General features: G+C 37.6%; 1 long non-coding RNA gene across 1 annotated transcript in view; it reads right to left on the reverse strand.

Annotated features, from left to right (window-relative positions):
* Positions 1–26,648, reverse strand: part of LOC137096515 (uncharacterized) — a 99,048-nt gene that overhangs the window by 18,075 nt on the left and 54,325 nt on the right. Inside the window, exon 2 of the long non-coding RNA XR_010909519.1 lies at positions 20,022–20,108. This is a non-coding gene — a long non-coding RNA (uncharacterized lncRNA). The remainder of the gene's footprint in view (positions 1–20,021; positions 20,109–26,648) is intronic.

Below are 26,648 nucleotides of genomic sequence, written 5' to 3' on the forward strand. Positions count from 1 at the left end.
AAGATGCATACTCTTGTAAGTTTTAATAGTTGAGAGGTAATGATGGCCCTGGTTTACATGACCAATTCCATGATCAAGCAGGGATTTGAATCTAGGTCTCTCTATTTCAAGTTCAGTAATATAAGCACTGCTTTTCCTCTCAGAAGAAAAAAAATACTTTTAAAAACACTAAAAAGGCTGAAACAGGGCATAGTCAACCTTCACTGGGGGTCAGGGTGCAGTACCCCTGCAAAAATGGGGAAATGACCTTTAGACTCTGGATTTTGGATTCTGATTTTAACAGGCGTGTTTTTAATTACTGTTTTTAATATTTTAATGTATTTCTGATTGTTGATTGTTTTTATGATGTCGGCATCCTATGATGCTTTTATGGGGCCACCCTGAGTCCCCCCTCGGGGGTGAGAAGGGCAGGGTAAAAATATAGTAAATAATAAAATAAAATGAGTAAAAAAAGTTATAAATTATTTTATTGAGAACATTTCTGTAGGACAACGTTTCTCAACCTGTGGATCCCCAGGTGTTTTTGTCTACAATTCCCAGAAATTCCAGCCAGTTTACCAGATGTTAGGATTTCTAAGAGTTGAAGGCCAAAACATCTGGGAACCCACAGGTTGAGAAACACTACTCTAGGAAACTATAACATAGGTCCCTCAGCACTACTGAATGGTCACCCTCCATCGGAAGTTGACCACAGAGCCACACTGGAGCACTTACAAATGTCTAGAGAACTGTTCTCCCTGGGAATCTCTATCTCTTCCAGTGCAACTCTATGGTCAACTTCCCACAGACATTGGGCAGAAGTTGACAGCAGAATTGACATTCTTATGTATGTAATAAATCCACAAATAATCACATTCACAAAATTAAACCTGCAGATGTGGAGAGCCGCCTGTAGAAAAATATACAACCTCAGTAAATTTGCATATTTAGAATGCAAATTAATAATTTGCAGATTCAATGTTCATTTTGAGGAGATGAACTATGGCTATGAGTAGTACAAGGTCCTTATTTTTCTCCCCTGTTTCGAGGGAGACCATATTGAAAGAAAATGGGAGGAAAAGTCACATGGAATCACTGAAGGTAACTGAAGATGTTATGCACATTGAAATTGAACTGTTTTTCTCAAAATAACCGGTTCTAAAATCTGCATGTAATATGCATTGTCTATAGTCTCGTGCACACTTACTCAAAGGGCCTTACTTCCCAGTAGAAACATGTAACATTGGACTGTGCAATGTGTCTTTCAAAGAGCTGTATCCAAGAGAAGAATTTTGCTCATTGTTTCCTTCCACACTTGTAAAGAAAAGAGGGAGAGAAGCAGAAAAGTAACACCTCAGTCATGGATAAGGGACAAGTTGTCAAAAATATCAGCTCTCTGTATGAACAGCGTGTTGCAGACAGGCTTAAATTATTACTTTTAAAAAACTTTTTTTAGTTTGTGTGTTAAACTGAGATGAGAACTCTATCTTTATACTGTCAAGTTGAATTATAATATTTTTGAAGTATAATTATTCCCTTCTCCTGTGCAGTCCTTAAAGAACTTCTCTCAGACAAGAGAGAACTTATTTAAATTTGGAATCCTGCCTCATCTCAGCAAAAGAATATACATTATTTCACCATTTAACTTGAGAATCAAACTAAGCAAATGAATGACTTAGATCTACACAGTCAGAAGAAACCCATTTGTAAGAAGCACAGCAAAATATTACATTAGGTGAATTCCAAGTTTTTAATTTGAATTGGATGTTAAATTAAAAATAAACTTGTTTGTGGAAATGCAGTGAAGTCCCTACTGAAATGGAGAGAGGCAATTCTTCATCAATGTAGTTTATGAAGTAAACAATGAATAAGTCTAGCAATTTTCTTCCTGCTACAAGAACATCTTCAAAATTTGCAGTTTTCAAAGACTATTTTTAGTTCCGGGCTTTCTCTATGCTAAATTCGTGCATGATTTCTTTTTGTACAAAAAGCAACCAATATTCAAGAAACAGAATTGTATATGAATAGAAAATGTTGTTTTTCTATGCATGTGTATACACACACACAAACACAAAACCCATATGCTTATTTTGCCCTACCTATGGAGATTACTATTAGTCCTAGATTATCCTTGTCAGAGTCTCCTAACATTCAAGAAACAGTTTTCAAAATCATTTTACAAATATTTTTGAATACTTTTTCTAATCTTACAGAAATGACCACCAAATTCACTGCCATCCCCATAATCATAGCTCTCTATCTGCTGTGAACTAGGGATTCATAAAAAGGACTATCGGTTGAATGGTTTAAATCCAAATTGACTGCAAAAATGAAAAAGTTAAAATGATATGTTTTTGCTTTTATTTCAGATATTGGTTGGCACTTCTGGGTGTCTTATGTAAACATATGAATGTATGTTTTTGGCTGATGTGTAATGTGCTCATTCAGTTGAAGTAGCAAAAATAGAATTACACAAATGATACATTTGAATGGCATTATATTTTGTGTATTTGACATTGTGTAACATGTCACAATATGCTTTCACTGTGTAATTGTACATGATTGCATGTTTCACAATGAGTATTGATGCTCAATGCATGTTTGGTTGTGCAATGCTACAGTTCAGTAACAGTGGCATAACAGAATTGAGCTATAACTATGAGTGTAAAATTATACAATCGCCCTCTTTACAGTCTTGCTATTCAGTTGTTAATACTTTGGGTAATGCCACCAATTCTACTGGGAAAATAGATGACAGATATGTAATATGATCAGCTTTGCTGGATTGTGCCAGTATGTAGGCAGTAGGCATATTCAAATTTGGTGTCTTGCCACTATGCAGAAAATGAGAGGATAATCTCAGAAAACAGATGTTGCATGTAGGGATAGCAGTAGTCCTACCAATTCACCCTGGAATCCATATGTTACTGCATGGAATATCTAAACTTGTACTTAAATTAATTTCAAACAGTTATTTTTTTAGTTCTTACTAAGGAAAAAGGAAATGTAAAGGAATACGGACAATGACCTTTAAAAACTCAAAGAAATTGTAAGTTGGAACTGCATACATCTTCAAAAACTGAAAGAACAGCTCAAGAGCAGATCTCTGAATCTCCCCTTTGTACTTTCCTACATCTTCTCCCCTTACCACTGCCAATTGGTTCCAATGAGCAATAGATTTCAGGCTAAAAAAAAGTTGGCCTTATGTCCTTTCCCACATCTGACATTTCTCTATTTGAAGTTGTCCTCTGTTTGAATGACTGGCCAGACCAAGTCGGCTTTAAACATATAATAAAAATAAAGAACCATAAGAAGTGAGAGAAGAAAGCTTGAAGTTGCCCATCAGCACAGAGCACCAGGCCCACAATCACTGCTATGGTGAAATGTATTTTCATTCTATTACATTTCAGTAATTTTTTTTAAATTTGATAAAAACTTAAGAGTTTGAAAGGATCGGAAGGACCATCTTGTCCAACATCTTTCCATGCAGGAATACATGCTTAAAATGCTTCCAAGAGATGGTTATCAAATGTCTCTTTTTTATTTAAAAAAAACACTCTGAAAGAGAGATTCCACTACTTTTTTGAGGCAATCTATTGCTCTGCTGAATAGCTCTTACAATAAAGAAGTAATTTGTAATCTTTGCATCTGTTTATATAAATTAAGACATGCAATAATTTTGCATAACTTCCTCTCTTTTTATGTTTCTCCTCTTTTAGTGAGTATGAATAGCAGCTCTTGCCTGTAAAAAAAAAGGCTGAAATGTGTTTGAATTAAAAAACAGACTATTTACATTGTCAATTTCATTATCTGCTCCCTCTGCCCCATTGCAATGTCAAGCTGACCTCCTCTGACTTCAAGAGAAATGGAATAAATGCATACATACCAACTGGGACCACACTTGTTTCAATTTGGTAAGTTTTCAAGGACCAGGCATTAATAAATCACAAAATGAACACATGGTCCTAAAAGCATATTCCAATTAACTGAAGTCAATGAGTAAAATATGGCTCTACTCTGATTCATTATCTGGACTGCTTAATAGCATTTCTAGTATCATATGTTTGTGCTTTCTGTATATTTAGTAGTCTGTGTTTGTCATAGCTATTTATTTGCCATTACACAAGATAGGTGAATTGATCTTTTGTTATTTTTTTGGGGGTGAAGATTCGGGGGTTTTAGGATCAAGTCAGGGGATGCTGTGGTTTTTAGCTATGAATAGGTTTTTAATCAGTTTTAAGGATTTTGTCTGTTTATTTTTAATGCCATTAATACTTAATTCTATTTTAACATTTGTAGGTTTTTCGGGTTTTAAATTGCACTGTATCCATTTTACTGTAAGCCCACTTGAGTCTATTATTTGGAGAGAAAATGTAGGGTATAAATAATATTAATAAATAAATAATAATAAAACCAAACCAAACTTTCCGTCAGTGGAAATATAAGCTACTTCCTCCCTTCTTCTCTATCTTTCTTTCTTCCAATCAGTCCTCCACATTCCTATAAAATTGGTTCCATAATGATTGTGGAACACCTCAGGAACTGGGGTGGAAGGAGAAAAACCAGTCTCTCCTGATCCCCTGGATTTCACTATGCTACCAGGTGAGGTCTACTATCTAATCCTGCCCTTAGGAAGTTTTCAAATATAGATCCCTTGTGCTATAAGCATAGTTATGCAGGAATTCTGGCAAGGACAGTGAAGTGCAATGGGCCTTTCCTAGCACACTCTAGCCAATCAGCAGCCATTTATGTAGAACAAAGTCTACATGATTTCATAGCCTAGGACAGGAGTGTCAAACCCACATTCATGGAGGGCCACATCAGCCTTAAGGTTGCCTCCAAAGTGCCGTTGACTCCATGAACAGAGAATCTGTGGATAAAGAAGACCAACTATAGTTTGTTTGTTTTTTACATAGTGGCTCTGTGCACTTCATTTTCACCCAGTTTGGTTCCCCAGGTATTATTGAATGACAACTTCCATCACCCTTTATTATCTGCCATGTGGACTGGAAATAATGGGAACTACAACCCAACAGTACTTGTGGTCTGAGATTCAGGAAAGGTTAAAAGAGATTTTAAAGTCAGATATCATATCCACAAGCCTTGTATCTACATTCAAAGATCACTCTCCCAACTAAACAGAAGAAATGTCAGCCTTACAAATGTGACTGCATCACAGCTCCCATTAGCTCTAGCCATGATGTCTAGCGATGAGGAATACAGGAGTTGGAGCCCAGCATCTGAAGAGCCACCTAAAATGATATGGCATGCCAGATTCAGCCCACAGTCCTTGAGACTGACAAATGTAGCCTAGAGAATGTATTGTTCAAGGAGACATGTGATACTTCCTTCTACAATAGCTGACAAAATACATACATAGCCTTTTCCCTCTGTCACCTCAGTGTTGCATCACCACGAGTATTCTCATCGAACTCTTCCCCTACCCTGTAAAATTTATCGAATTTGACAGGGCAACGGCAGAACAGAAGCTGCACCTGGAAAGCTTAAAATTACTACAACAATATTTTAAAATATGTCAAAAAATGGAGAGGGAATGTCTTTTTTTCTTGTATCAAATAATTGGAAGCATCAAGTATAAAAGTGTGAAGAGCTCTAAGTGAGTGTTAGGAGACCAGACTATCCTATGTGTTGCAAACAGTGAGATGTAGAAATACTCAAAGGATGTACTCTGTGGCCACTTCTGGGGGAAAATGCTTCATGTGTTTCCTAAGTGATAAGTTTCAGCATACTTACGTTATCTATACAAATAAAAATGTAATGTTAGTTTGTGGGAGTAACATAACTCAAAAACCACTGGATGAATTGATGCCAAATTTGGACATAATACACCTATCAGGCCAATAAGTGACCATCACTCATAAAAACACCCAATTTTTTTTATAGATTTTAAAAATAAAAAAAATAAAAATACATTACAATGCATGCGCAAAACCACATATATATATACACAAATATATACTCACATAAACACACAAAAACACAGACTGGGCCACAGCAAGTTGTGGCAGGGACAGCTAGTTAAAAATAAATATTTTGTTGGTGACATTGCAGTACTGTGTATTAAGGCCCCATGAAGTATTTTTTGTTAGTCTAAAATCTTTCACTAGTGCTCTTGTAGTGATTGAATAGAGATGGTTGAAAACAGAGACATTTCTGCAGAAGATACATCTTTAGGAATATTTAAATCCTCCAGTGCAACTTTATGGCATTCTAAAAGGAAGAAATTTTAATGGCATTTGGTCATGTCCATAGTTTTAGGTAACTGTGGTCTTGTCAGGAATGTATTTCCTAAAAATATTGGGGTCTTTCTGTATGCACCCATATATCTCCATGTTATAAAACTCAGTGGCATTTCTTTGCACACACCCTCATATGTACATCCACATTGGGCAAATTAGAAGCTATTTTTCCTATGTCTAAGCATTGTGCTTATTGAGTTGTACACAGATAACTCCCAAAAGAATCCTTGAAACTTCTTTGGATTAAAAAAAAAGCAAAGAAAAAAAAAGAAAGGAAATCTTTTGAATATTTATTTTGTGTCTTTTGGGAAGGGAAAAATGTCATCAACATATACAATTCAAATGTGCAGGTGGAAATATGGCAGCACTTCTGCAATATCAGGAGAAAATGCAATGCATTACAAACTAAGAGAATTAAAAAGGGATGTATTTTTTGCATAAAACCTGTGTACACACTAATTTATATGCATAGATGTAAATTTATATAAAATAAACACTACTATAATTTGTTATTGAAGGCTTCATGGCTGGAATCACTGGGTTGTTGTGGCCATACAGCCTGGAAAACTCACAGTGACCCACGACTATAATTTACGTTGTATTTAAATACGCTTCATTACAGTATGTGAGGCCATGATCATAGAGCTGCATCCCTAATGATCAGTTACCTGGCTGGATTCCCTTGTACTTCCACCTTGGACTATGTGGCAAAGGTGGAAGTACAAGACCCTCCCTCAACTCTTAACAGATTTCTGTCCTTGAACCAGATTTTGAATGGTGAACCTGTGGGGTAGGAGAACCCATCAGATAGAGGATTGTGCTCCAACAGCCCACGACAGTCTACAACAGAACCTCAAACAATGACTGGGAACTTGAGTGATGCCTTCCTAGCCAGATGATCACACACTCAGAAAGGGAAGATTTGGTAGTAATGGGAAATTCCAAATATCCTGATATTTATTGGAAGCCAAACTCTGCCAAGAATATCAGGCCCAACAAATTCCTTTCTTGCCCTGCAAAAAAATTCATTGTCCAGAATGTGGAAGATGCTATTTTAATTCTGATTCTAATTAACAGGGATAAACTAATAAATTGGATGAAATAAATGGGATCCTTACGTGGGAGGGACCATGTTCTTCTGGAGTGTGTTATACAACAAAAAGAGCAATCCAAGCATAGTCAGGCATGCATTCTAGACTTTAGATGCACCTTTGGGAATCTGTATTAGTATTCTGAAACACATATGTTTTCCACCCTAATTTATGGAACTGAATACCATGGTCCAGTTTTAACAGAGAACTTTGCATAAATATTTTAAGTACAAAGGGATCTCTAGATATCCTGGGATATCAGCAGAAGGTATCAATTTAGTGCAGTTCTACATGTTCCAATACATATTGACAAATCCTCATTTGTAGTGCCCATTTACATCCTTAAAAGTGGAGGGTTTCCCCCCAGAATTTACTATTCTTGTTTCTTGGTTGTTACTATTGGCAGTTGCTGTAGTGAGAATGAAATGTTAATAGTCTGTATTGGCAGCTGCCAGTTGAGGCCATAACTGTTTTTCCCCAGCATGGTGAAGAAAACATCTTAATACAGCTAAATGTAAAGGACTAATATGAAACTTAAAGAGAATTCTTTGAATTTCAAAATATGATTTGCAAGTATTTTAACTGGGTTCTTTTCTTTCACAGAATCTCAACAGAAGTTACATTGCCAATGTTTCTTATATCAGGAATCCCCTTTGTGCTGATAAAGATGCCAAGCAGAGAGGAAAATGCGCTACTTAGAACAATGCAGCAGTTTTAAAAGATGTATTTATTTATTTTGATTTCATTTCATTCGTAGCATACCCTTCTTTGGAAGAGCCCAGTTGCTTTGGATATAGGAAAATTCATGAGTTATTCATAGATTCAGATTTGATTAGGGTATATTTTCTTATCATTTTCATGTAAACGTTTGCATACTTCACATTTATTGTTCTCCTGAGCACCCACTTAATGTGTAGCATTGTTACTGGACTAAGATAGCTTCTTTTTTTAAAAAAAACACTTTAAAATGTGTTCCTTTAAATTATATTTAATCAAAGTGCTTCCATCATCCTTAATCAATACAATTCTTTCACTTACTATTGAACTTGACAGACTAACTCAAAGACTTAACTCTTAAAAGGCAACTGTGAAGCCCTAAGGGCAACTCCACCCAACTCCAGCTTTGGTGGGGGCATAGGAAGAAGACTCATGGTCTGCCTGATACTATTGAGCTTGAATACCCATCAGAGTCAATAACCACTGCTTGTGGGAACTAATGCCCAACACCATTTCAATAGACAAGTTTGTTGTGAAATTGCTCTGAAATGAAAATGCACAAAAATAATTCAGTCCACTCTACTTTCCTGAAATCCCCATTCTCAGTTTTTGTCCCTGCTGTAAAGCTTTGAACCAAAAAGCAAGGCAGGGATTTGAGAGAACATGGCAGATGGCAGCTAAGGCCAGCAAAAGCCATCGATTCCTCTGACATTTCATTAAAATGAAACCTTCAAAGCACTCTGGATGCCGAAATGGTGCACAGAGTTCTAAGAGCAGAACAATAATATGTATACATTTTCCCCATAAAGAGAAAGCTGAAAAGTAATTTGATCAAAAATAACAAACTCATTGAAAACTCACAGGAAAGCCGTAAAGCAAGAAACCATATGCTGTTGAGTCTTCCAGAACATTTCTTTTAAAGCTTAACTAGGAAGATACTGTTCATCTCTCAGAAGCCTCAGCCATCTTGGTCAGTGGTCAGAGATTCTGGCAATTATAGCCCAACAATGTGAATCCAATGTTGGGAACCATCGGGAATCCAAATTGGGCCTTTTAGGAAGTGAGAGTAGACAGGAAAGCCAACAGGCTAAAGTCTTTTTATGTAAGATGCTTTGGTTCATATCTGGGACTCTTTCACAGTATACAATTATTCCACTTTAACTGCCATGGTTTGCAGTTTTGAGATGGGTATTTGGTCAGCTCCAGTTTCTTTCTAGGCTGTTTCCAGAAAATATTGCCATGGCCATTAAAGTACAATCATAGTGTTATAGGAGTCTTTAAATGAGAGGAGATACCATACTTTTATTTTCAATATTATGTTTTTGATATTTTTAGAATGTTTTCATTTAGCATTGTTGTTAATGGGATACAGGCAGTCCCCGGGTTACAAACATCTGACTTACAAACAACTAATAGTTAAGAATGTGGGTGAGACAGCAGAAAGTGAGAGAAATCTACCGCTAGGAAGGAAAATTCACTCCTGAAAAAATTAGCATGGGAAAAAGGCATATCTACCAAAGCTTTATCACCAGACCTTGCTTCCACGAAAAGGCAGTTTTTTTTTCCAAAATCCAATTATCATAGGGACAGAAAGTGAGGTGAAACCTTCTGAACAGCAAAACAAACAGCACAGGGGTGTTACTCTTCCCTGTGCTATCCAAAGCTTAGAGGGGGGGGGGGGGTAGCTGTTCCAACTTACAAACAAATTCAACTTAAGAAAAAAAAACCTACAGAATCAATCTTGTTCGGAACTTGGAGACTTCCTGAAGTTTATTTTACAGGGTTCTTATTGTTGTTGTTTTAATAATATTTTCTTTTAATTCATGCTCCAAAGTGCCTTTGATCCCATATTCTCTTCCAGTTCTATGATTCTATGATTTTATAATTCTATGTTTGTAGTAGAATTACATATATGTCCCATTTCTTATTTCATGTCTTCTAGCTTCCCTGATTCATGTTTCTCACATTCCATGTACTTATAACATATGTTGTACAGCTACAGATTTTCCTTTCATCTCTGAGCACTTCAACAGCTGAACATCATTTCAGGAGCAGTAACATCTATGCTCTACTAATAATGATTAGATATGGTGGCACTGTCATTGTCTCTGAGAAATTCTGTGTTAATAATACCCCCCACTACCGCCACCACCACACACACACAAATACACACTGCTGCTTTCAATATCTTCACCAGTGGTTTGGCACATTTCACCTGCTTTTTCAGAAAATACATCTATGAAATGAGAGATTCTACCAGCAATACTCACAGAAGCATGCTATTCCGATGACACAGAAAGGTAGTGCCACATTGGGAAGGTGGCTATTAGCAACCAAGGTATTGAAATGTCCTGCTGTGAAGATTTCAAGACAGGGAGGCTGGGGGTTACCTGGAGAAGAACTTTGCCCCATCGGCTCCACATCGTTCCAGCCAAATGTTTTATATATGAGAACTTTCAGTTCAACCTTTTGCAGTACATAAATTGCTACCATGCTTTCATGCTGCTGATCCACTGCTTTCCCATAATTACTCAGAGGTGGAATTAAAATGAAGGTTCCACATTACATAAAAAGCATTTAACCTTCCCCATGGCCAAAACAAAACCTTCTATAGTGAGAACTGAATCCTTTCCATCTTTAATTACGAGTTTCATATCGCAATAGTAGTTCTTTCCTTTAGCTCAGGGAGTACTAATGAAGAGCTTTTTAACTGCCCCACTTTAATTAGTGAAGCACAGCTTTATAATTGTCATTTGCATACTCTTTCTTAATTGCCCTCATGTTGACTTCTGTTCCTGTTTTCAGGATGGTGTGTGTGAAGGACATTTTTAATTACCATTTACTTTCATTTTGTCATTTTCCTATGCCAAACTACCAGCAGGAGGTGCCTCACTCTGAATTCATGGGGTAAGGCATTCCTTTCTGCCCAAACTGTTAGCTACTGCTGATTTTTACTATTTTGTTACTTTTAGAAGATAACACAGAGAACTCTGTAACAAAATATTCCCCCTTGTGTGATATAGAAATTGACATTTGAGCAGCTATGACTACCATTCCATATTCACTAACAGGGAATATTTCTGAGCAGATGTACATCAGGTTGTGCTATAGGGCCATTGTGCTGAAAGGGCAATTGAAAGGACACTGAATTCCAAATCTATCACCCTGGGGTCATGGATTAGAACTGTGAACACGATACTTTTGCTGAAAAATATAGAAATGTCAAGAAGCTCCTATATTGGCCAGGTGAGTTTTAGAATTGTGTGTATGCTGCAGGAAAAGGAAACAAATCAGGTCTGAAACACCATGGGGGGAATGCAACAATTTGGTGCATTCTATGCAAAATTGGGAAAATGTCATCATGTTATCAGTGCATTTCATTATGATCTGTAGGTAATGAAAGTTCCCTACTGTAATTGATGCCATTCATAAATAAGTACTCAGTGGAGTACACATCAATATGTGCATCATTATGATTGCTGATCATTGAAGTAGCCAGGCATGACATTGGCTTTTGATTCTACTTAATGGTATAGGAAAAGTCAGGACACCTGATGACATGATGGCAACAGTCGTGGACAGCAATGGCTCCCAAAATGACTCATTTAAGGTGAAATCAGGTGTCAAATAGTGAGGTGTTATTGTCCCAACCTTATTTTCCATCTTCATTGCTATGATACTTTATCTTGTTGATGAGAAGCTTCCCACCAGAGTGGAAATAATCTATCAGACAGATGGCAAGCTATTTAACCTCAGCAGACTGAAAGCCAAAACCAAGGTTACAACATCTGTTATAAAACTCCAATATGCTGATGACAACATCATCATCTGTGCGCATTAAGAAGATGACCTACAAGCCACCCTAAACATCTTCACAGAAGCATACAAGAAGCTTGGCCTCTCACTGAACATTAAGAAAACCAGTGCCCTTCCAGCAGTCACCAACCAATCCCTCTCCAATGGCAGAAATACAGCTTAATGGTGTAACATTAAAAAAAACGTTGACCATTTCCTCTACTTTGGCAGCCACCTCTCCACAAAAGTCAACATTGACACCGAAATACAACACTGCCTGTGCTCTGTGAGTGCAGCATTTTTCCAAATGAAGCAGAGAGTGTTTGAGGACCGGAACATCCGTAGCCATTGTCCTACCAACCCTGATATATGCCTGCGAAACGTGGACTGTCTACAGATGTCATACACAACTCCTGGAACTATTCCATCAGAGCTGCCTCCGAAAAATCCTGCAAATCTCTTGGGGAAACAGGCAGACAAATGTTAGCATGCTTGAAGAAGCAAAGACCTCCAGCACTGAAGTGATGCTCCTCTACCAGCAACTTCGCTGGACTGGCCATGTTGTCTGAATGCCCAGTCACTGTCTTCCAAAGCAGTTACTATACTCCCAACTCAAGAATGGAAAATGGAATGTTGGTGGTCAGGAAAAAAGATTTAAAGATGGGCTTAAAGCCAACCTCAAAAACTGTGGCATAGACACCAAGAACTGGGAAGCCATGGCACTTGAGCGCTCTAACTGGAGGTCACCTGTGACCAGCAGTGCTGCAGAATTCAAAGAGGCACAAATGGAGGGTGAAAGGGAGAAATGTGCCAAGAGGAAGGCATGTCAAGCCAACTCTGACCGGGACCGCCTTCTATCTGGAAACTGATGTCCTCACGGGGGAGAACATGCAGATTAAGAATAGGGCTCCACAACCACCTACGGAATCATTGCCAAGACACCATATCTGGAAGGCAATCATCCTTGAGCTGCGAGGTATCACTTAAGTAAGTAAGTAAGTATAGGACAGGTTAAAAATCCAACAACTCTCTCATTTTTCCTCAAGAAAAACTCACTATGCACACACATACATAAATGCGTGCAGTCCAAGTAAAAGCATAGTGTGGAGTGCACAGAAGAGGGAGAGTTAAGTTTACATTATGTTCAACTATGAAGACCTTGCTCTAGTCATTCTCTTTCAGCCTCGGCTACCCATCGGTTTTGATGTGAGAGTAGAATAGAATGCATGTATATGCTATTTTACCACATTAGATGAAAGGAACAATATGAATATAAGGTAATGCTGATTTTCCAATGAATTTTCTGTGATGAACCATGTTTTTGTGATGACCATGTATGATGTTCTTCCTCCAGACTGATCTTTCCCTTAGAGACTTCATTTCAGTTCAGAACCAGTCTTCCCCAAAGTTTGTAAATCACTCATTTATGATTTCAGGAGCTGACATGGATACTACATCCCCTTTTGAACTTTTATCCATAACAATGTGTATCACCAAGAATTATAAGTCAGAAAGTACATGATGGTCATGTATGAAGTTCTTCCTACAAATTGTGTGAGACTGATGAGATCTTGTCTTCTTCCAAACCCTATAACCCCACCCATTTATGGTTTGTTCAGGTGACATGGCTGCTACATTCCCCTAACAACCTGTGTCCACACCAACTTATAACTCCAGGAAATCCTCTTAACAGGGCTCTTTTCAAACTTGCCCTTTGTGAGGAAATTTACTTTTTTTCAAAATTTATAAGAATTAAATCAATTATCACTTCCATTTTGTACTGTCAGGACACAATCTCAAATGAAAATCCATATGAGAAACTAGTGTGTATTTCTTTCACAACTTTTTAATTTTTTTATTGTAAACACAGGTAGAATAATATCCAATTCAAATTCTTTTACAACTTAATAACAGCAAAGTGTTCTCACAAATTCAAGATCAGCAGAAAGACTTTTAGATTAATTTCAACAAGGACAAATATAACACTTAGGCCAAAAGATGAAATGCTAAGATACAGAATGGATGATGCCTGGCTCGACAACAGTCCATGTGGAAAGATCTTGGAGTCTTTGTGGACAACAAGTTGAACATGAGCCAACAGTGTGATGCAACAGGGGTATAGTGTCAAGAATGAGGGAAGCTATGATGTCTCTCCATTCTGCTTTGGTTAGACCTCACCTGGAATATTGTCTCCAGTCCTCTGCACCACAATTTTAAAAAGATATTGACAAGTTGTAACGTGTCCAAAAGAGGGCAACTAAAATGATTAAAGGTTTGGAGACCATGCCCTATGAGGAGAGTCTTAAAGAGCTGGTTATGTTTAACCTGCAGAAGAAAAGGCTGAAAGGAGACATGATAGCCATGTATAAATATGTGAAAGGATGTCATAAGGAAGAGGGAGAAACTTTGTTTTCTGCTGCCTTGTAGACTACGGCTCAGCGTAATGGGTTCAAATTACAGGAAAGGCATTTCTACCTGAGTATTAGGAAGAACTTTCGGGCTGTAAGAGTTGTTCAGAAGTGGATCTCTCTGCTTCAGAGTGTGATGGAAACTCCTTCCTTGGAAGCTCTTAAACAGAAGCTGGGTGGCCATTTGATGGGGATGCTTTGAATGTGCTTTCCCTGAATGGCAGGGGGTTGGACTAGGTGGCCTTGTGATCTCTTCCAGCTCTGTGATTTTATGATCCCATTCCCTCTAAACATAAATCATTAGATGACATGTTTCTTCAGACAGTTGTTCTAATATTGGGGGGGGGGGGGATTGGACACTAGTCATCAATATAGTAAATTGGCCTATAGTTGAAGCCACCAAAAGTCTTGCCTGTTTGGATTTTCAAAATATTTTGGAGCCTCTAGTCATCCCTAATTCTGGATTATCCCTTCCTGGAGGGTCAAGCAAAATGCATATGACCAGATTGTGCATTTCTCCCTTCATTTTTTGGAACTAGTGGGCAGTGAAAGACAAATGCAAATTTGGAGGCAGTAAAGAACAAACACAAATTAGGAGGACTGTTGTACTGTTGAAGCTTTTATACTTATCTCTGGCTATGATTCTGATCCAGATAAACTTGCTTATAACCCCCACCCCCACAGATTGTATTTGCATTGTGAGGAAGTACAAAGAAAAAAAAAAGAAGTGCATTGGAAAGAAATGCATTCATGAAATACATTGGGAAAAAGAGCAGCCTGGAGGAGAGTACAATCTGGATTTAGATTACAGAAAAGGCAAATCTATGCCATTTCTTCCCAAACCCTCCATACAGATGTCATGGATGCAAATCAGAATCAACACACAAACACAATTGTTGGTGCTTGATAATGGAAAATCAAACATGAAAATCAATCTTGAGGTCAATTGCATAATTAATATTATATCTAGTTTGGCATGGAGATATGTCTCTCTCCTTCAAAAGGCAAGAATAATTAAACTTTAGAGAAGAAAGGAAAGCCACAGAATCTAAGAACAAAAAAGCAGTACATTCAGAAAAAACAAAAAGGTGAAGATTCCCACCCCATCTTTTTAGGTTACAGTTGATGCTCTGTATGCATAGATTTTGTATCCAATGACTGAACCATCCACAGCTTGAAAATGTTCAAAAGCAAACAAATGAAAATAAAATAAAATAAAAGTAAATCTTGACCTTTTTCCAGACACCCTTTTACTATACTATTGGAATGCAATAGGGTTTGAGCATTCATTGACTGTGTTATCCATGGGGATCTTGGAGCCAAACTGAAGCAGTTAGTTACTAAGGGCCCACTGTACTTGTGTATGCAGTAATGATCAGAAAGGATCCTGGGAGATCTAGACACCTCAGCTTGACTTGGAGTCACTTCCAACTTGGCTTTCTGCAGATTCCGTGGGAACTTTTACCCTTTCCTTAATAGCTTGATCATCTCAAGGTCAAAAAAGTTTAATTTCAAGCACAAGTCTTTTCTCTTCCTTTCTTCTCATTGGGTACTCATTAATCTACTTGGCTTCTGCTGCTATTTGATATTTAATATTGAATCAATATTTTTATGCCATACCTCCCAATTCTTGCTACTAATTTTTCTTTCCTTTCTAACCTCCTACCAAAATCTCTGTAAGGAATATTAAGGCAATATTGTGGCTTCATTTTATGAGTTTACAAAATCTATACTGAGTTAATCCTTAAATATGACACCCCAGTAAACTTAAAAACTAATCTTGTTCTACTTCACAGCAGAATGAAAATTTAATTTATAGTTGCAAGAAATATAAATATATGAGAACACACATTCCCAGTTGAATGCAGCCTGCCATCTCTCATTTCATGAAGTGGCATTGTATAACTCATTGCACAGTTAAAAGAAATTGCTTCCTATAATTTTGGTGCATTGGTTTATATATCACATCAGTATAGGAAATGGAAAATTCATTAATCATAAATGTAGTACTTCCCTCTTTAAAGAAATTATGCAAGCAGCATTTAAACCAAGATACTTAATATCAACATGGAGCAAAATTGTTCAGTCTATAAATATGCCGGCATGCAGTTATGCATCCTAATGCCTTGCTCCTTTAGGCTCATTTCTTTGTATTAAGAAGAGCCTATATTGGTTTGCCTTTAAAATCTCATTATCTTCAATAGAATTCAACCATCTCTGTGGCAGCAATTGAGCAACGTGCAGAGCTGAAAACCTCAAGAACCATAAACTATATGTGGGATCAGCTAAGGGCCCACTGTACTTGTGTATGCAATAATGATCAGAGAGGCATTGTAAAACTTCCATGTCATAGAACAGGGGTCCACAAACTTTTTAAGCAGAGGGCCAGGTCACAGTCCCTCAAACTGTTGGAGGGCCGGATTATAATTTGAAAAATAAAACATGAATTCCTGTGCATGCTGCACATATCTTATTTGTGGTGTAATAAACACTTAAAAACAATACAATAATTAAAATGAGGAACAATGTTAACAAATATAAACTTATTAGTATTTCAGTTGGAAATGTGGGCCTGCTTTTGGCTGATGAGATAGGATTGTTGTTGTTGTTATGTGCTTTCAAGTCGTTTCAGACTTAGGTTGACACTGAGCGAGGGCCGGGTAAATGACCTTGGAGGGCCGCATCTGGCCCCCGGGCCTTAGTTTGAGGACCCCTGTCATAGAATATGGAATAAAAACTCTTTGATGGAAGAATACATAAAGGTGGAGGGCACCCCATAACAGCCCAATGAGGACTGAATGCGTTCTGTGGACATTGAATGCTGATTATGGGGTGTGGGATGTGGAAAGTTGAGGGCAGAAAATGGGCTTGGATGGAATAAGACAACCTGAAAAAGAATATGGCATGCTGTGGGGACCAAGAATAAGAAAATTATTGAATTGGCTCTCCATATCCAAGGATTTTACATCCAATGCAGATTCTACACCCAAAGTTTGAAAATATTAACCCCCCACCCCAAAAAAAAGTCTTGATTTGGCCGTTTTATATAAGGTTCATCATTTTAGTACACCATTTTATATAAAGTAACTTGAGCATCTATGAATTTCGGTTAATCCTCAGTGATACTAGAACCAACTCCAATGGATGTCAGAGGCCCACTTTACAATATACAGTAATACAGTGATTACTCTATCAAGCAGTATTGACATTTATAATAAGGTAAAAGCAATAGCAACAAGTTTGATACATGAATTTTTGGCATTTTAACAACAGCACTACTAACAATGATAAGAATATAAATCAACGGTTGGAAAAGTTTTGCCCATAGGCCACATATACTCATGAATGCTTTTAGAAATGCCCAGATCCTTCTCCGAAGCCTCTTCCCAGCCCCAGTTTTTCCCTAATGACTCCCAATTACTGGAGAAATGAACTGAAAGTTGGATATATTAAAGGTCCAGGTTGGTGAAGCTCACCATCACCACCACCACTGACTGAGCAAAGGATTTTTTCCCCAGTGCTGTGAATCTGCTGTTGTAAAACCAGGGAAAAGGAAGGTCTTGAAATATGTAGGCAGAGCTTTAAGCTCCATTGAGGTATTAGTGATATTTTGACTGCAGAATACTTTCCTTAGCTAGCATGCTAAGCTTTAACAGCCTCTGCTCAAGGTGATTTTTGATTGTTATAAAGTTGGGTGTTGTTGACAAAAATTTGTTCCCTGTCTTGGTGAAATTGTTTACCATTGAAATAACTACCATTTCCCCCAAAATGTCAGTTTGATAGCATATCAAATTTGAATGAAAAATGCATAGTCTGATGCACATTTTTTTTATTTGCTGAAAATCAATGTCTTTTTTCCAGTGAGAATAACAATAAACATAAATAATAGCCTATACTTGTTGCTATTCTTGGTTGAAATAAACATTTGATTGCTTTCTATTAAAACCAAGATGGATCATAGCTTTGGTGAAATAGATATATAGGTGTCAGGGGAAAGAAATGTGTTTCATTTCCATCTCCTAGTATCTTCTGGATCAATTTTTGATTATTTTTCTTCTTCATGTCACATCATGCTCAGTCTTATGATGAAAAGACTTTATGAGAATACTGTTTTCAGTATTTTTCATATTTACTAGCTCAGTGTTTTCTGACTTTAAATATTCTTAAAAGACCCTTTACTGAAAAGCTAATTTGTGAGTCTTTGAGTGCTAGCTGGAAATAGAGAGAAGATGAGTAAGGTCAGCAGATTTCCTATGTTTTGAATACCCATTCCCTGATATTTCAAGGCCAAAATGTAAGACTGGAGATGTATACTTATAATGTCTCAAGGTGGATTTTTGCCATATCATAGTGGGCAAGTCCTTGTGGTGCCACAGAAACAGGGCAGGCAAAGATCGAGCTTTTTCTTGGTCAGGTGACTGTGGGAATAGATGTGAAGTAATTCTCGGTAAATGGGCCCTTCATTTGTGTAAATATCAACTAACTTCATAATACTGCAACCCAGAACCAGGAGTGAAGGAAACACATGGTTTCTCATTGTCTAGAAAGGATGCCACCACTACCCGTGGCAGTTGTCACCATTTATACTATGGTACAACAACCCCTGGGGTTTTTATATTGACTTTCCTATGAATTGTTATATTAACTTCCCACTCCCTGCCTTGCTCCAAATGGCATAATGGGCCATTTGAATTAATGTTGGCATGCTTCACCATATTCTAGGTTCATTATAAATGTTTCTTACTGTGTGTCTTCAAGTCTTTTCCAGAGAGGTGACCCTATCTTGTTTTTTTCTTGGCAAGATTTGTCACAGGAGAGTTGCCTTTGCCTTCCTCTGAGGTTGGGAGTGCGACTTACCCAAAATCACCTAGTGAGTTTCCATGATGGGGCAAGGACTGAAATCTCTCAGAACATTAGTCCAATGTTCCAGTGAATACATTATGGTGGCTCCTTAGAAGGGAAGTCTGTTATTTGAAAGTTTGTCCCTTAAAGGATTGGCAGGTATCCATAATAATAAACTGTGAGATGGTTTTCAAAAAACCCCAAATTATGAACATGGAATTAGGGAGCCCATGTGGACTTCATTCCTAGTTTTATAGTTATTTTCATTAACACCCCCCCCCCCCCCGAATGTTGCACACACACTGTATACACCTCAGACCTCAGGGGATGGTGACACCTTAATTAACATTATCTCCTCATAATGTCCCATTGAAACCCATGGAACACACAATGGATTTATGCAAGAACCTCTGGGTCTTTCCCTGTTTTTCCTGATTTGAAGTGATTTATTGATGAGAATGCTTCCTCGCCAAAATCTTTGTCACCAAAATTGGACTCCCTCCCTTGAGTTTCCATTGAAATTGCCAACACTCTGAGCACCTTTTGTTTACCTACCTGACAGCCATTGTGCTAACTGGAGCTGGGATATCAAAAGCAATTTAGTATATTATCTCTTGCCCACTGCATTTCTGTCCACTCATGCCCCTCTCCTGAGTGGATCATTAAATGGACAGAAATCTTCAAAATAATTCCAATGATAGATTATTAAAATCTCCCACCATGACTACGACCAACCAGCAATGACATCAGATAGAACCTCAGATTTATCAAGAGGTGGAACCTAGCTGGCACCATTTCAAGAGCCCGTGTGGTAGTCTTGAATAGCTGTCAGAGTGCTATAAATAAATGTGTATGTTCGCAATTGTGGTATGTCAGTTCTTTGGAGCACTGTCTCTGCTGACATTCTATTTGATGATTAAAAATAAAACCTCTGATTTTGGCTTCATCCCATCTGTTTTTCATCTGACCTTCTTGAAACTTGACACTCAGGTTCTGACCCATGGTTCTTGCGGAAGCTGAAACGATATAACAAAATTATGGAGGGTTAGAAAGCTTTTTTTCTTTTACACACAAATCATTTCTTTTATACTCAAATCACTTTGTCTACTTATAAAGACAAAAAGTGTGCATCATGTAATTTATGAAAGTGGACAACATTTTAATTTTGCTGAGAAACACATGGCTAAGTCAATGGAAATCAACACAGTCATCCCTCCAAATTCGCAAGGGTTAGAGACACAGGATCTCCATAAAATGGGAATTGTGCACATTTTTTTTTAAAAAAATTACTTACCTGAGAAAACACCTCTCTAGGAAACTCTAGATCTTCTAGCATGATTGTATGGTAAATTTCCTCCAGTGACCATAAAGTTATATCTGAAGAACTCAAGATTCCTTAAGGGAACACTGTAATAAAATATGTGAGTATATTGTCAGCTTTTCCATAAAGACCAGGGTCCAAAATCTCTTTTTCTAACCAGAGAGGAATAAGTTCTTTGCATCTCTCCAGTGACATTCTATTCCTAATCTTGCTTCCAAACAGAAAAATCCAGTTAGTTCTTATGCTGGATGAGCTCATTGATTCTCCAAGAGACCTGTTGCTGGATCATTGTCAATTTTCTGATTAGCTATGATACATATCTCTTTAAACACACATTGCAAAAATATTGAGCCAAAGCACAATATGTGTTCATGTAAAATCACATTTCTTTCTGATATATCCAGCATTTTGAGCTTCAGTCCTTTGAAGATTCCAATATATGTGACAACTACAGGGCATTAATTTGAATTTGGAAAGGGCAGTGAGATCCTCAGACCATTGGATGATAAATGGTGAATATTTATCCTTTCTAACCTTGGAGTCATAAGGGTGTGAAAAATCCATTTACACTGCCCATCTGTTAGGCTCTACATCACAGGAATATAACTTAACAGCTCTGAATAATCAAGGCATTTTCTAAGACAAAGTCTGAGTCATAACATCTGGTTGAAAGAAAGCCACCACAGGGCATAACCATGTCATATATTTCAGAGAGGCATTATCTGTAGAAATACATCAATGGATATAATGCATCAATAGATGACATGAAAAAAGAGCATCAGCAGTTGCCTTTCCTTGCTTGTTTTCTCCATGCCTGCCCAACTTGCCTGTCCAGCTGACAATTGAAGAAATGGTTACAACAGTGAGGAATGGTCAGGAACAATAGTTGACAACAGTGAAATGAAGATGAAGAGAATGCATCAGAGGAGGAGGAAACATACTCTAAAAGAGGTGCCTTTTTGGAAACCCATTGATTCAGAACTTAGGATTTCACAGTAATGCCAATGAATCCATTTCAAAACATGTTGATATATTTCATATTAAATTTAATTCTTTATTTGGATTTAATATCACTTGTATTCAAATTTTATGTAATTTTATATAACTTTGATATATTTGTATGATATATTTGAATGTATTAGGAGCAGTGGTGGCATAGTAGGTTAAACTGCTAAGCTACAGAACTTGCTGACCAGAAGGTTGGCGGTTTGAATCCACAGGACAGGCTGAGCTCTCGTTGTTAGCCCCAGCTTCTGCCAAACTAGCAGTTTGAAAACATACAAATGAGAGAAGATCAATAGGTACCAGGAAGGTAGCTCCGCTCCAAGCAGTCATGCTGGCCACATGAACTTGGAGATGTCTATGGACAACACTGGTTCTTCAGCTTAGAAATGGAAATGAGCACCCCCCCCCCCCGAGTTGGACTTGACTAGACTTAATGTCAAGGAGAAACATTTACTTTACCTATGTGTGTAAAACATACTGACAGCATATACATACACACACTACTTGTAAACCCTATCTATATGATCTCTAACATATAGGATACAAATTAATACAATATAGTAACAATTAAATTGTATGAATGTAACTTATTAAATTCAAATCTATGCATTAAAATAAAACAGTTTTTTATTAATGTTCAATAATTAATAGTAAATTAAACTGTGACACTAATTAATCTGGCATAATATTTAGATTAAATCATTTTCCACAAGGTGATCCCAATGCCATGCAGGTCAGGGTAAACCCCTTCACAGGAAAGACGCCTTCCAATACAGAGCCACAGGCATACCAATATATTTTGCTGCCTGAGGGAAAATAGCCCATTTCCCTTTCCCACTGGTTTTGATATACAGCACCCCAAACCAGCACAGAAGACAACTAATCACTTGAGCACTTCTCTCCCTCTCTAACAATAAAAATATATGGATAGCAAAATAAATAACCAGTAATTTGCAGCCATTTGATATGATGTCTGCTGCCTAACAGACCTGCCTGACTCTGCCTAATAGCAGAACTAAATCTAAATGGTGTCTGCCACAGCACAGCCATGCATCATTAAAAATGCTTTTTCTTGTTTTCTTGTTTTATTCATGTGAAAAATCTAATACATGCAGATATAAGAAACTAATAAGTTGACAAATTGACTCCAATTCATATGACTGATTGACTTCATAAATTGGGAAGCAGGTTTATTTAAAGCCTATTGGGCTTTCGGTTCAGTGTTGCTTCCTCCATTCATGTCCCATTTTGCCTTACAGGTAAAAGATGCAAAAATTGATGGATGTATTATGAAAGAGGCCTTGTGCTGGTTGAATGACCAGGGTTATAAATAATATAAATGCAGATTATGGTTTATCAGCATAAACCGAGAAGACATTGAAGTTTGAGGACCTTCCCTTATGTGATTTATCTCACAAGGAAGTTCAATGAGACGAAACAAAGGCTGCTTTGTCCTATAAATACAGAAAGATAAAATATGCAATCCACAATTTTAATGGATTTTTTAAAATTAAAATTATTCAAAATAAATACCCAATTAATTTCAGACAGGTAATTTGCATCAGAGCAGCATGTCATTACAAGTTCTTTTCAAAACAATTACTTTAGGTAGCTAGCTACAGTACTTCTACAGTGATGTTATGTAGGAAAAAACTGTCAAGCAGATTTATATCACAAATAACAAGAACTTTATAAAATCCTTAGAAGAATTATGGAAATACATGTCATGTTGTCTACTGATCAGAATATGCTGGTAAAAACAAAGGCAAGCTTTTCTTGAACACAGAATATTAATGTCCTCTTGGTATCTTTGGTGTGTGGGTTATTGTTTTCAAAAAAACAGCTGGTAAATACTTTAGTTACGGTTAGGTGTGAATTAACAAGACAGAAAAGGTCACTATGCTAATGAAAACTGCAGAGTGTTTAATCAAAAATGTATTTTATTCCTGAGGGGAATGCATTCTGGACCACGTCTGCAAGGCCACCATAAATTATACAGTTTGAAAACACCTCCACAGGAAACCTTATCCAGATTTAAGGAGACTTGTTTTTGCATAAAAACCAACATCTATCCAAGTGCTTAGATGCCTATCTTGCTGCTCTGAGAAGGAAATTATCTTTAATTCAAAAACCTATTTGTGCTGTAGTTAAAATACTTCTCCAGTCAATGACTGATATTCAAAGACTGTTGTAAATCAGATATCTGGTGGCCGTGTAGGCCACCAGATGTCATTGGTGACAATTTATTGTATTTACTGGTTAGGGCTGCTAAGATTTGCAGTCTAACAATATCTGGAGGGTTACTGGTTTATTACTCTAGGCAGCTACAACATATCTTCATTGAGCTGCTCTTGGAACTCCATCACTACCCACAGTAGCTTGTTTGGTGAAGTTTTGGTAAAGTAGCTTCAAGAGCTACATAACACTTAGCAATAAGCACATTTGAATTCCTACTCAGCCATTTTGGCCATATGCCAGATTTATGGCTCACCATCATGTTCAGGGCGGAGTGCGTGTGTGTGTGCTCTAAATACAGAATCAAAGACACATACACCATTTTTCTCATATTGCTCATAACTGTTAGAATAATATGCCATATTACCCTTGATGTGTCCATTTGGGCTCTGAGATAATCTGGAGAGACTCTTATCTCTGTCCCACCACCACCTCAGGTCTATTTGGTGGCAACAAGAGTGGGTCTTCTCAATGGCTGCTCCCAGACATCAGAACTCTCTTCTTAGGAAGACCAGGATGGCCCCACCCTTGATCTACTTCTGATTTATTTATTTATTTACTGTATTTATACCCTGTCCTTCTCACCCCGAACGGGTCTCAGAGCGATGTTACAACAGGCAACAATTTGATGCCATATCAGACATTATAAAATAAACATATACATTAAAAACATCAAATTAAAAAGCAATATAAACATTCAAACCCATTAATTAAAACAAATCAGTGAGGTCTGGGCCATTAATGCTGCATGGTGCTATTTTGAAGATTTTAAAGGGGTTGCTATGTAGTTTCCTTAATATATATTTTAATATATTCATTTTATTTCATGTTTATGTCTTGGTTGTTGTTTGTCTGTTTTAGGCATTAAATGTTTGTCATTTTTGTTATTCTTTGGAAAACTCCCCGAGTCCCTTGTTGTTGTTGTTGTTGTTGTTGTTGTTATATTTAATGGGTACTGTTCTATCATCCAAGCGGAGGCCACCAGGGGACACTAGAGAGAGAAGGATAGTCTATTTTACAGGAGGGAAGTTGAAGGAGGAAAACCATTTTCCCCATTTTCCCTGGTTATTCCCCCTTACGATATCATAAAAGAGGATTGTTTCCATAACGGGGACATGGGGGGGGGGGGGATAATAGGAAAACAGGAGGAAATGGTTTTCCTCCTTCAATCCACCCTCCACCCCCATAAAACGGACTATCCTTCTGTCTCTAGCACCCCCTGGTGTCCTCCGCCTGGATAATGGAACAGTACCATTTAATGTTTATTGTTTTAATTTCCAAACTATCTAATTGCTTTTTAATTTTACATCTATATTTCTGTTTTGCTTTTGTATTATTTTGAATATGTGGCTAGCTACTTTGAACTCCATTGTTGGGAAAAAGTTGGAAGATAAATGAACAAAATAAATTAATGCTATAGGATCTTGCAAGCTAGAAATAACTTGAGGGGCTCAGTCTATCCAAATCTGGTGGTGATCTTGGCTCCATCTACACTGCCATGTAATGCAGTTTGAAACTGAATCATATGGTCAGTGTAGACTCATATAAGGCACTTGAATGCAGTTATACACCAGCATAGATGGGGCTCTTGTCTTGCTCATTCTGTTTCACAATCCAATGAACCTGACAGAATTATTGTGATAACACAAAAAAGGAAAGAATTCTGACAGTCAGATATCCTGTTGTATAAAGGGAATAACTAGTTGGTTCTTCCTCAACCAACTCTATTCCAGGACTTGACTGGATGAACAGTTGAACCGTACTTCAAACCTGATAAGGGAATTGTGTTTTCCTCTGCACAAGAAACCATAGGGATAGGTTAAGAGAAGGAGGCCATGCCATATGGCACACACACTTCTGTCTGAGATAAAAGGGAAGGTTATTGTGTACCATGTGGTCTTCCTTTCCACAGGAAGCCATGGAAGAATGAAAGAAACAACCAGGGAGCCATCATTATTTCCAGTCTCTCCAAACCTTTGGTGCCTGAGGTGCCAAGGCTAATGTTCCTTGGAAAAACATAAATAATATAGAATATATCTATCAATCCACATGAAAGAGTATGCAATAATTATTCAAACAGAATCTAGATCTTATCCCAGACTTTGTGTGTGATGTATGAGCTATCACCTACCATGTCATTGCCTAATGCTTCTTGGAGGGGGATAAAAATAAAGTATTTATCTGCTTGAAAAAAGGTTTGAATTGATATATTTTCCTGCTAAATGGGTAATTACTTCTCTGTTGGAATTAAGATGTTTTACTGCTAAATGGCAACAAAATATAATGCTCCAGCTAATTTACTTTTAAATTATTGTGGTTTATTTCTCCTTCAATTTCTTTCTATCTTTGTGCAGAATCTTCTCTATATTTTGTAAATATGCAGTTGTGGCTGCATCTTCACTGTAGAATTAATGCAGTTCAACTCCATTTCAACTGCTATGGCTCAATGCTATGGAACTGTGAGAGCTATGGTTTTACAATTCTGCCAAAGAGCGCTGGTACCTCACAAAGCAACAACTCCCATGGCAATTGCAGTGGTGTCAAATTGCATTAATTCTACTGTGTAGATGCACCCTAAGAGAGATCTATAAGCCTGTAGTGACCAGTTGTGCTGTGTTCACAAGTGTAACATTAGAAAATGTTGATCATTTCCGCTACCTTGGCAGCCACCTCTCCACCAAAGTCAACATCGACGCCGAAATACAACACCGCCTGAGCTCTGCAAATGCAGCATTTTCCAGAATGAAGCAGAGAGTGTTTGAGGACCGGGACATCCGTAGGGATACCAAGGTGCTTGTCTATAAAGCTATTGTCCTCCCAACCCTGCTCTATGCCTGTGAGACGTGGACGGTCTACAGACGTCACATGCAGCTCCTGGAACGTTTCCATCAGCGCTGCCTCCGGAAAATCCTGCAAATCTCCTGGGAAGACAAGCGGACAAACGTCAGTGTGCTGGAAGAAGCAAAGACCACCAGCATTGAAGCGATGGTCCTCC

This window comes from Anolis sagrei, chromosome 3 (genome assembly GCF_037176765.1).
Source record: "Anolis sagrei isolate rAnoSag1 chromosome 3, rAnoSag1.mat, whole genome shotgun sequence".
Taxonomy (NCBI): Eukaryota; Metazoa; Chordata; class Lepidosauria; order Squamata; family Dactyloidae; genus Anolis; species Anolis sagrei.